The sequence below is a fragment of the Pipistrellus hanaki genome, assembly GCF_964339955.1.
Source record: "Pipistrellus hanaki genome assembly, chromosome: 1".
Taxonomy (NCBI): Eukaryota; Metazoa; Chordata; class Mammalia; order Chiroptera; family Vespertilionidae; genus Pipistrellus; species Pipistrellus hanaki.
This window is the reverse complement of record NC_140503.1, coordinates 129,959,658-129,970,624: the sequence shown is the minus strand read 5'-3', so window position 1 is coordinate 129,970,624 and position 10,967 is coordinate 129,959,658. Positions and strand designations below refer to the sequence as shown.

The window sequence follows — 10,967 nt, the reverse complement described above, 5'->3', positions numbered from 1 at the left end:
AAAAAAAAAGGTTTCAGACACGTGATGAATATTGTTTTAAAAAACCTCGTCTTCCAATAATGAGTTTGCAATTGCAGGACTACATGGTTATAAAATAGTAGAGTAGCAATGGTCTCTGAGACCAGCTACCCCAAGAGAGAGAAGCAGAACAGGGAGGGCATGTCTGTGGAATGGAAGCAGTATTCAACAGTGCTTAGGGGCTATTTCACACCGGCTTGAGATGAATGTCAGTTCCGGTACTTTATCAGTTGTGGCATTTTGAGTAAGATGCATGATCCTTCTAAACCTGGTTATTCTCATCTCCAAAATAGAGGAGATGAGGATAATGATATAACATCTAACTCCTAAGATTGTTATGAGGATTAAATGAACAGTGCATCCAAAGTACTCATACAATGACTGGTATATAGGTACTCAGCACATAATCTTCATTATTTGAAATTTCTTTTTAAAGCCACTGACTAGTATTGATGAAATTAAAATGGCATGTGAATTTCCCTTGAGCCCCAATACCTACTTAGCCTCCTTCTCAAAAGTCAATGAAAACCCAGCAAGGGAGAATGAATGGGTTTGCTATCTCCTAGGCACTGAAGCCGTTGGCAGTCTGCCATCTCTCCTCGATGTGATAGGCTGTGTGAGAATGGCTGGAGACGAGCCAGGAGAAAGGCATTTTGAACCAGGAGGTTTCTCTTTGGCAGTCTGCAGAGAGGAGCTGATGGGTAGGAGGATGGTCATTGATCCAGCGCTGACGGCTTGTTCACAGCCATAAACACATTTTTCCTCCAAATTTTAATAGCAAATATGCAATGAGTGGCTACTACGGTGTGAGTGGTGATGACAAGGTGAGCCAGCACTTCTGAAGTTCCATCCACCCTCAATACTCCTGGCTAGACTCTTCCAAGATGTGGCAGCATCTCTGTTGGATGAGCCTGGCCTGAGGGCCAGTTCAATGCTTTTAGATATTAGCAATAGGGGGAAGGGGCTCATTTTAATGGACTATATTTTACTGTTATAAGGTGTGTGTTTGCTTTGATGAGTTCATATAGATTAAGAGAAAGAATCACTATATCTGGTTTCCCAGCACAAGCAGCAATGTGAATTAATCAAGTCACCAAACTTAGCTGGGCCTCGGTTTTTGTTGTTTTTTGTTTGTTTGTTTTTTGTGCGGGGGGGGGGGGGGTTTAAGATGTCAACCAAAGGACTTATATGCATGCATATAAGCATAACCCATGGACACAGATAGTAGGAGGTTGAGGCATGTGCTTGGGATGGGAGAGGCCAGAAAGAGGTCAATGGAGGGGTGGGGGGAAGAAGACGCATGTAATACTTTCAACAATAAAGAATTTAAATTTAAAAGAAAAAAGAAAGAAAGAAAGAAAGAAAGAAAGAAAGAAAGAAAGAAAGGAAGGAAGAAAGAAAGAAAGAGAAAGAAAGAAAGGAAGGAAGAAAGGGAAAGAAAAAGTTGGAGGGCTGGTTGGTGTGGCTCAGTTGGTTAGAGTATCCTCCCATATGTCACCTGCTGGATTCCTGGTCAGGGCGCAAACCAAGGTTTCAGGTTTCCATTTTTGCATATTTGAGAGGCAGGCAACCAATCAATACATATCTCTCTCTGTCTCTCTCCCCCTCTGTAGAATCAATATAAAATATCCTCAGATGAGAATATTTTAAATGTTTTTTTTTTTAAATAATAAATAAAATTTTGGAACTAGCAAGAATCTGAGGTCCTTTTCAGCTGACACTCTATCCTTCTATGATCAGAAGTCTGCTGATCCAAGGCTTGGACCTTTTTCCCCCCTACCTTTTTAATCTCTCTCTCTCTCTCTCTCTCTCTCTCTCTCTCTCTCTCTCTCTCTCTCTCTCTCTCTTCTCTCTCTCTCATTTTTAAAAGTTATTTCTGTTTTATTGCTCACTGGTCCTAGTTTGTTAAAGCAACAAAAGCCTTAACCAAGCACATTTTAATCATTTAGTAATAGTAATGTAGTATTGGTAACCAGACATGTCATTTCTAACCTGAATGGAAAAAAAATTCTATTAAGTATAGGGGGGAACACCCTAATTATCTTCATTATGATCATCATTCATGTCCGCGAAGCACAAAAGTCTTAAACTGACAAATGCACTGTCGCGACATTCCATTCAACCTCAAGGGCTCAGTTTAGAGAGGGCACCTTCGGACATTATAAATAAAACAACAGCGTGCGGATAGAAAATCAAAATCCCAGGTCAGACACAACGTAGGAAAGACGATCCAAGGCACAGAATTGTACCCAAACCTTCCCAGACAGGTAATTATAAAACAAACAAACAAAAAAATGCTCACAAGTCCTCCCTAGTGTAAAAACAGACAAAACAGGTGAAGTTCTTTTTTACAGGGTGACCTTGATCCTTCCCACTGCAGGATCGTTTTCGCTTTTCAGTTTGTCTAGCTATAGAATCTTGAGGTTTCAGTGCCCCCCCGCCCCAATCCTTTCCTCGCATCAGCCAGTGCTCAGCGCCCCTTCCTCCCTGAACATCGCACCCCAAGCGTGTCCCACCCCCTTCTTCTGTTCACACAGCGGGGAGATGAGAATGTGTAAGGCGCGTGGCAGGAGGGAGGGGCGGGCCCAGCAGAAGAAGGGGAGGCGCAGGCAGCTGTGCTCTGGGCTGGTTCCTGGGCAGACGGGCTTCCAGGACCCGCTTCTGCAGCCCGAGCGCGGGGTGACGAGCGCCCCCTGGCCGGCACTGCCTGCGGGCGCACCCTCCGCGCCGGCCCTGCTAGAGCCCGCGCCGCCGGGGACTGCTGCGCTCGGACCGGCTGCCCACCCAGCAGGTAGGTCCCTGCGGGGCCGCTGGTCGCCGGCCGGGGGAGGGGGGACAAGGGGTGTGTCTGCGCGGGCCCAGGACCCCGGTCCAGCGGAAGCGGCTCACCCAGCTCCCGTGGTGACAGGGTCCAGGAAGGGGGGTGCAGGAGGACAGAGACATAGGAGAGAAGGGAGCGCAGCAAACTTTGGGTGGCTGGGTCGCAAGGAGGCCCCCGGGCTGGCTGCACCTCCTCCTTCCTTCTCGCTTTTTTTTTTTTTTTTTTTTTTTTTTAACTATCACCTGAACTAGTGAAGGGAGGAGGGAGGAAGGGAAGAAGGTGGAAAGTTTTATGTTCTTGGCAAACATTTGTAAGGAGATACGTTTTGATGCAGATGGCAACCTGTCACAGAGAGCAACTTGTGTTTCTGAAATCCATCGCTAGCGCAGCAGGAAGGGCTCCTCTAAACAAACCAAGTTTCTTTTCACTGGAATGGGGTTAGGGTGAGGCATGTCTCTGCTAGATGCAAAAAGAAACTAAAGAGAGAAAAAAAAAAAAAAAACAACAAACATGTCTGGTGCTTCATTCGGTAGCCTGGAGGGATCCTTGTTTGTGTTTGTTTATTTGTTTGTTTGTTTGTTTTTGTTTAGCTTGGAGGGTCACAAGTATAGAGAATTGAATGTCTTTATGTCCCTGGATGTGTAAGAGACCCCGTTATCCTTGTGAAATGGGCTGTTCACACTAAAGGCTCGGGCATTGCGGTGGCATGAGGAGAGAAAGAGCCCAAGACTGGCTCCTCTGGGTGGTGTCTGCAAAGCGAATGTCACCGAGCTGTCTTGTCCTTGAGGGCTGTCCTGCTCCGAGTTGCTAATAAAAGATGATTCAGGAATGGGTGACAGGAGGGGTGGTGACAGGAGGGAAGAATGAGCACCCACTGCTTCTCCGGGTCGGTCCGGGGTGAGAACCACCATCCCTGGGGCGTGTGCAGGTCCTGAGGGCCAGCACCCTTTTCTGAACACAAGCCTGGCAGCCCCGGCTGCTGCCCCCCTCGCGTTGTTTTCTAGAGCTGTGATCACTAAGGCCCTTTCTTGGCTGGGATGCTGCATAGACAAGCCCTATTTGTAAGGCCCTGGGGTGCCCCACTCCCAGCACACACCCCAACCTTCTGAATCACCATCTTCATTTCGCCCCTTAACTTATCGTAGGCCACTCGTAAAATGGCAGGCTTACCCGCAGATGCCTGATCTCTCTTAAAAAATGCTGTGTCTAGTGGGAAGAAGGGTGACATTTGCTAATTTGGTTGCAATTACTTTTGAAGTTTATGCACAGCTGTTTAAAATCCTCTGAGATTGTTGCCATTGTTTGAGGCAGGTGTCTGCCTCCGAATGCTCTTGTTATCTCTTTCTTCTGCTGATTGTGACTACATATAGTCATTTATTGTTTTGGGGTATTTTTGTGTTTTGTTTTTAGCCAAAAAAATAAAAATGAATGTACATACATTTAAAGGCACAGCATTGGAAGAGCTTTTAAAATCTTCAAAGCGTCATTTGTAAAACTCCCAACTTATAAATGAAATGTAATTTAAGTGTTTGTGGTTTGGTTTTGGTTTTAGGAGCGTTTGGTGTTTTTTTTTTTGTTTTGTTTTGTTTTTTAGAGGAACATATTATATATATATATATCTTTATTGTTAAAAGTATTGCATATGTACTCCTTTTCCCCCCACTGACCCCTCTAGCTTTCTCCCTCCCTTCCCCACCCCCCACCCCAGACCTTCACCTCCCTATTGTCTGTGTCCATGGGTCATGCATATATGCATACAAGTTCTTTGGTTGATCTCTTTCCGCCCATCCACCCCCGCCTGGGCTCATCAACTCTTATTTCTGATGTCAAGAGTAACCAGTTCCGCATCACTAGCCTTTGTTTCAGCCTCCTGTGATTTTCTGTAAACTTGTCAAATGTAAACTTCCAGGAGAAACTCTTGTCACCACCCTCTGCTTTGTCATGTTCACTTCCGTCACTGTCTTGTACTGTGGTGGCTCAGGATGGCAAGGAGCTCTTTTGTGACTTCTTTACCTTCTCTCCCACAGCTCCGCTCCCTTCCCTTTGTTGAGTCTGCTTGGAAAACACATGGGTTGACAACTGGAACTTTGATTCCTTTTGCTGATATGCCTCTTCTCTTTTAGTTATGCAGGGACATTGCTCAATTATTCACAGCTCAGTCGTTCTTATGATCTCACAGATCCCCTTCCACACTAGTATTTTATTTCTCTTGCTCATGGCAGGTACTGGAGGCTCCCTTGAATACTTCATTTGTCTTTGATCATTTCTATAAAGGTCCCTCGTTCCATTGTAACATATTCTCTCTCTCTATGGAAATGACAGGATTCTCCTCTAGAATGAATTTGGTGTTTCATCTAAAATTCCTTGTGAGTTGAGTCTAGGATTTTGTTTTGAGAAGGTTTACAGTACAATCTGTGACTGGCACTCAGGAGTAAAGCTCCACAAATCTCCATAACCCGGCTTAATGGTAAGACACTGGCCTTCTTTTAAAATAGGAATTAGAATTAATACTTCCCTTTTTAATGCATTTTATGTTTTAGAGTTATTGATTATGTTGTTTTTCCCTAAAACTGTTGCTGCGGTATTAATCTAATGTGACTTTTAATAAGAGTATATTTGATTTCAGGTGATTTTCTTTTAATAGAATTCAATCTTTTATTTTTTTCAAGTAATTTCCACAAATAATGTAAGATAAAAAGTTGTTACGTGATGAAATATCCCAGAGAATACATGTCTATCATGTAATTCCATATTTATATAATTGCATTGCTCCAAGTCAAATGTGACATTAAAAGTGGAGAAATTAGTGTTGTGATAGCATGCATAGCATTAAACTCATTCTTTCTGTTTCTGTCCATTACTTTGAAATCTTAACCATCTCATTTTCAAGAAGCAACACATCTAACTTTGCTTTTCCATACCTATTCTGGCTGTTAGGGCAGAAACTATGAAACACCCATTGAAAAACATAATGCTGGGGCAAAAAGGTGAATTAAAAGGTATTTCTTTGCAGTAATGGGAACAAATTTTAACATGTAAAACATTCATACACAAATTTCATATTGTCCTCTCATCTAAAATTATCCTTCGGGCAAATGAGAATCAGAGGTCTCAGGAATTAGGATAGCTCAATGCAAGCCCAGAACCTTAGATTTCTGCTCTGGGATTAAACTAGCAGATGTTTAAAGGCATTCATTTTGGCAGCACATACTTTACAGGTTGATATAGGGTAATGTTAACTTTGAATTAAGCTGATAATATTGATGATGATAATAATCAGAGCCAACAAAACAGTAAAACATAGTTTTATTGAGTCATTATTATTTATAATTTATGTACCAGATCTTATACTCCCAACTTTATTTATATTTGACAAACATTCCTATCTCATTTAACCTTTGCAAAGTTTTCATAAATTAGTTATTATTATTACCATAACCATCCTCATTTTACAGATGAGGAAATTGAAGTTATTTATTGTTTTGGGGTATTTTTGTGTTTGAAATGACTTAAGGGAGGTTAAATCACTTGTCCAGCTTTTATAGCTGGTAAGTGATAGTAGTGTCAGGTTTATCTGACCACCAAGCACTTGCCATAAACCACAGAGCTGAACAACCCACAAATTAAATTTTTAATGGTGGTAAAATATACATAACATTTAAGTGTACAGATCATTGGCATTAAATAAAGGATGGAAAAAATTAGTTTTACAGTTGTTCTAATGGAAAAATGCAAGAATTAATAAATAATAATACAGGAATAAACTATGTTTTGTGTACTCACAACTATAAACCTACTTTTGCCTCCACTCTGTCATTCACAATGTTGTCCAACCAGCACTACCATCCACCCAACAGAACTCTTTTGACTTGCAAAACTGAAACTCTATGTCCATTACATAATAACTTCCAATTCCTTATTTCCCCCTGCTCCTAGAAACCGGCATTCTACTTTCTGTTACTATTATGTGAGTCTGACTACTTTGGTACCTCATCTCATTTAAGTTGAACCATACAGTATTTGTCTTATTTCACTTAGCATAATGCCCTTAAGGTTCCTCAAGGTTCACATTGGAATATGAATCAGAATTTTCTTCCTGTTTAAGGCTGAATAATAATCCATTGTATGTATATACCACATTTTGTTTATTCATCTGTTGATGGATACGTGGATTACTTCCACATTTTGACTATTATGAATAATGCTGCTATGAACATGGGTGTACAAATATCTCTTCAAAGCCTTTTGGCCATATACCCAGAAATGGAATTGCTTGGTTAAATGTTTAATTTTTAAGGAACCATCATACTATTTTCCATAGCAGCTTCACCATTTTACATTCCCACCAACAGTGCACAAGGGTTCCAGTTTCTCCACATCCTCACCAACACTTGTATTTTTAGGACAGTGGCCATCCTAACAAGTGTGAGGGGGTAACCAATGAGTTCTTTACCAAGTTATTCCAACAGGAGTCTCTGGGTTTATGGTACTCCTGAATTCTTTGCTTTTCCTATCTCACCTTGTGCTTAGGTATATACCTTTCTATAGTACAGAATCATTGTAATTACTACCCAAGCATTCCCTGAAGGACTAAGGAAACCATGGATAGGAGGGCTCCTAAAAGGTAAAAATAATAATAATAATAATAATAATAATAATAAAATAAATTAAAAATATCCCTCTAGACAGGGTAGCCCCTACATACATGATAGAAATGATTGTTTAAGGAGAAATAGTACTGATGATACAGACTAGGCCTGATTCAATCAGAAGTTGACAAAGATGAAAATGGCCTCTCTTTCCTCTTGCAAAGCTTTCCCCTTGTTGCTAGGAGAAGATAAGCATCGGTGGTACCATGTGAGATAATGTGCTATCCTTTTTAACGCTGGAATCCCTGGGATCAGAGCTGAATCCAACTACCTGCTTTTTCCAGTGTTTATACAGAGGTTTATGAGTTCTCTGCTGGGGAAAAAAGGAACTATGCCAATTCACGATGATATAATTCCATAATTTTCAACTCCAGCCAGGCCCTTGGACTTTCCCTGGTCAGCCTCTTTTGCTTCCTATAGCAGTATTTCAGACTTTCTCTTGTCGCCACCATCCCTGCACTCTTAGCACTTTGCCTTGCTTCCTTCTCAAGCTCCTCCTCTGCTTTCTGTCCCTTGGAAGATAATATTCCTCAATTTTCTTGTGCCATAAGCAACCTCATTCCTCATTGCCCTCAAGAGCCATCTCCTCATTAACCACTAACCAACCATTACCTATGCAAAGTCTTACTGATCCTATTCCACAATAGCTGGTAGGCACATCCAGTACCACAAACGTCCCAAACTGAGTGTATTATCTTCCTCCTTCCTCTTTCTATAAATTTTCCCTCTCATTCTTTCCGTCCCTGACTTTGGGATCATCTATTCTTGTATAACCAGAAATCTGGATGTTTTTGCCTGGTGTCTCACTTCCAGGCTTACCCCAAACCAAGTTTTTTAGTTCCACCCCCTGAATATCTCCCTATTCCATCCACCATTTCTGCCTCTGCTCTGATTAGAGGCCACCACTAGTTTTATTTTAGATTACTGCCAGGACCTCCTAACTGGTCTCTGTTACTATGGATTATTCTCTATGCCACAGTTGAAAGGATCTTTCTGAATTCCAGACCTTAGTGTGTCATTCCCTTGTTCTAAGTTCTCCAGTGGCTACCCAATGCCCTTGGAATGAAACTCAGACTCTGTGACATGAAGTATAAGTGCTAGCTGATCTACATTCCCCTGTCCTCTTCCACCTCACACACATCATGCTCCTCCAAGTCCAGCCTCTTTGGGCTTCTTAACAGTCCCATGGGTCCCCTTCCTCATCAACTTTCTGCCCAACTTCTAAACTTTTCTTTCCTTTGGCTAGTTCTGCGTATCTTCAGTCCCAACCTTACATGTCATCCTCTGGAAATTTTTTCCTGATCCTCCAAATTAGGAATTTATCTCCTTCCACATGTTCTTAAAATACATATGAGATCATCTATATAAAGTACTTAGCACCATGTGTGGCATATAGTAATCAATCAATAACTGTTAGCTACCACTACACTTAGAATATATTGCCATTGTTTGTTTACTTTTTTATTTCCCCAGAACATTATAAATTCCTTGGGGGTAGAAGCCACATTCTTCCTTATTATCTGTTGAATCCCTAACATTTATCACCATATCTGACATATTTATATTAGGTGTTCAATAAATATTAGTGGAATAAATAAATAAACCATGAATTTTACAACCTGTAATTTTTAAGAAACTGTGTGCTGTAGAAGAAAAGAATCCCAATCTAGTCATTTAAATGTTTATACAAGTAGAATCATTATCGTCTTGGGCAGTTTTTGCCTCTGGTTCTCTAGAATTATCTAGAAAAATTTTACTAGGCAGTCAAAGTTGAAGAAAATGGGAAACATTTTTAAATGCTAAGAGACAACTTGCTATAAGGGGAAAACTCAATCTCCCCCTGCCTATGATGTGATTTTCTCCCTCTATCATCCTCAGTTTTTTATTTTGCTGACTATTATAATTCCAGTAATAAAAAAAAGACCAACCTACGAATGATCAGGAAATAAAAGGCAATATTCAAATACTCTCAAATATCTCACAAGCAAAAGAATGAGGTAAAAGGTATACATTAAATGTAGATATACTGAGAAAATAATTATATAATTTTATTAAAATTAATTATTTTAATAAAAAGAAAATATTAGATATTAAAAGAAGAAAATTTTAATGAAATGACAACAGAGTTCAGGATTTTTTTTAAAACAAAACTATAATTATCTTAAAAGTCATTAAAGCAGAAAGAGCAGGATAGGTAGAAAGGAAAAGACTAGATTCAATAATTTGGGTAATAAAAGAATACCAAAAGATAAAATAATTGAAAGTATTTAAAGAAAAATGTTTTAAAAATAAAGAGTAATGAATTATTTAGGAGATTCACTTGAAGATAGAATAACAAAAAAATATGAAACCAAAGGGGAAAAAACACAATCTTTTAATTGATATTAAAAATAAATACCAGCAATAATCAAATAAAATGGATACCAGTATGGGTTCCTATCAAGAAAGCCAGAGCTAAAATTATGTTAAAATAGGAGCTTGGATATCTGGCTTGTACCACAAAAGCTCACATAACCCCTGTGGGATTTCAGAGTTTTCAGCGTGCACTTTACTTCATGAATGGCTTTGCATTTCAAGGGAAATGAACTGTGAATTCCACTGATACTTCCCTCCCGGGGAGTGTCAGCATAGGCTCAGGTAGTTATATGCTCACCTTTGCCTGCAAATAAGGGAGATACTTCTTGCATCCTCTGCATTCCAACCCTTGCTGGGTTCTCCATCCAAGGTACCTTGTTCTCCTTTAGCAAATAAGAAACTCAGGTGGCCCCTAAATCTTAAATGTATTTCTCCCTTTTGTTCAGGAAAAGCTCTTGTCAACCAAGGCCCCTTTTAGCAATTAGGGGGAGAAAGTGTTCTTCTGTGTTATACCTTCTCCATGTAGTTTGTCATGTGTTTACCCTCCCTCTTATGTTTTCATATCTCTAAGGACTTGAAGTTTCTATTCAGCTCATGACTGAAGCTCAGTAATGATATTTTATTCAATTATTATCTCCTGAGTAAGCTAGCCTAAGGACATGTGCCAAGTTTTCTATTTCCTTCCTTTCCTTTAACTTTTGGCACAAAGCTCAGACTGCAGACTTGAGGAAGTGAAGCCTCTCAGAGTGAAGGGAAATGTTTGATTTTCCTCCATTTATACCAACGTGAAGGATTCTGAGTGTGATGTACATTTGTCAGACCCTATAATTGGTTATAAGAGCCCTAAGCACTCCAATGTTTGTCCACATCCTTAAGGTGAATTTTAGGGGTCTTACTGAGTGTTTATAGGGCCATGTACACCGTTACCCTTTGGTGTGTTGACTTCAGATAGGCCAGTCTCTATACTATATCACCCACTGCTTCCAGGTTCTAAGGTGCCAGTTTCTCCACCTCACTGCTCTCCAATTTCCCTACAGTAAACAGGGAACTATGGGAGTTGGCACACAAGGGAATTGAGAATGCAAAATAGATACCCTGTTTCCCCGAAAATAAGACAGTGTCTT

The 10,967-nt window shown here is 40.4% G+C and overlaps 1 protein-coding gene across 1 annotated transcript in view; it reads left to right on the top strand.

The window, feature by feature from the left end:
* Window positions 1–2,592: 2,592 nt before the first annotated feature.
* The window catches only part of PRKCQ (protein kinase C theta), a 127,925-nt gene continuing 119,550 nt past the window's right edge, over window positions 2,593–10,967 (top strand). Inside the window, exon 1 of the mRNA XM_084868385.1 lies at window positions 2,593–2,809. The gene's annotated coding sequence lies outside the window, so the exon portion shown is untranslated. The remainder of the gene's footprint in view (window positions 2,810–10,967) is intronic.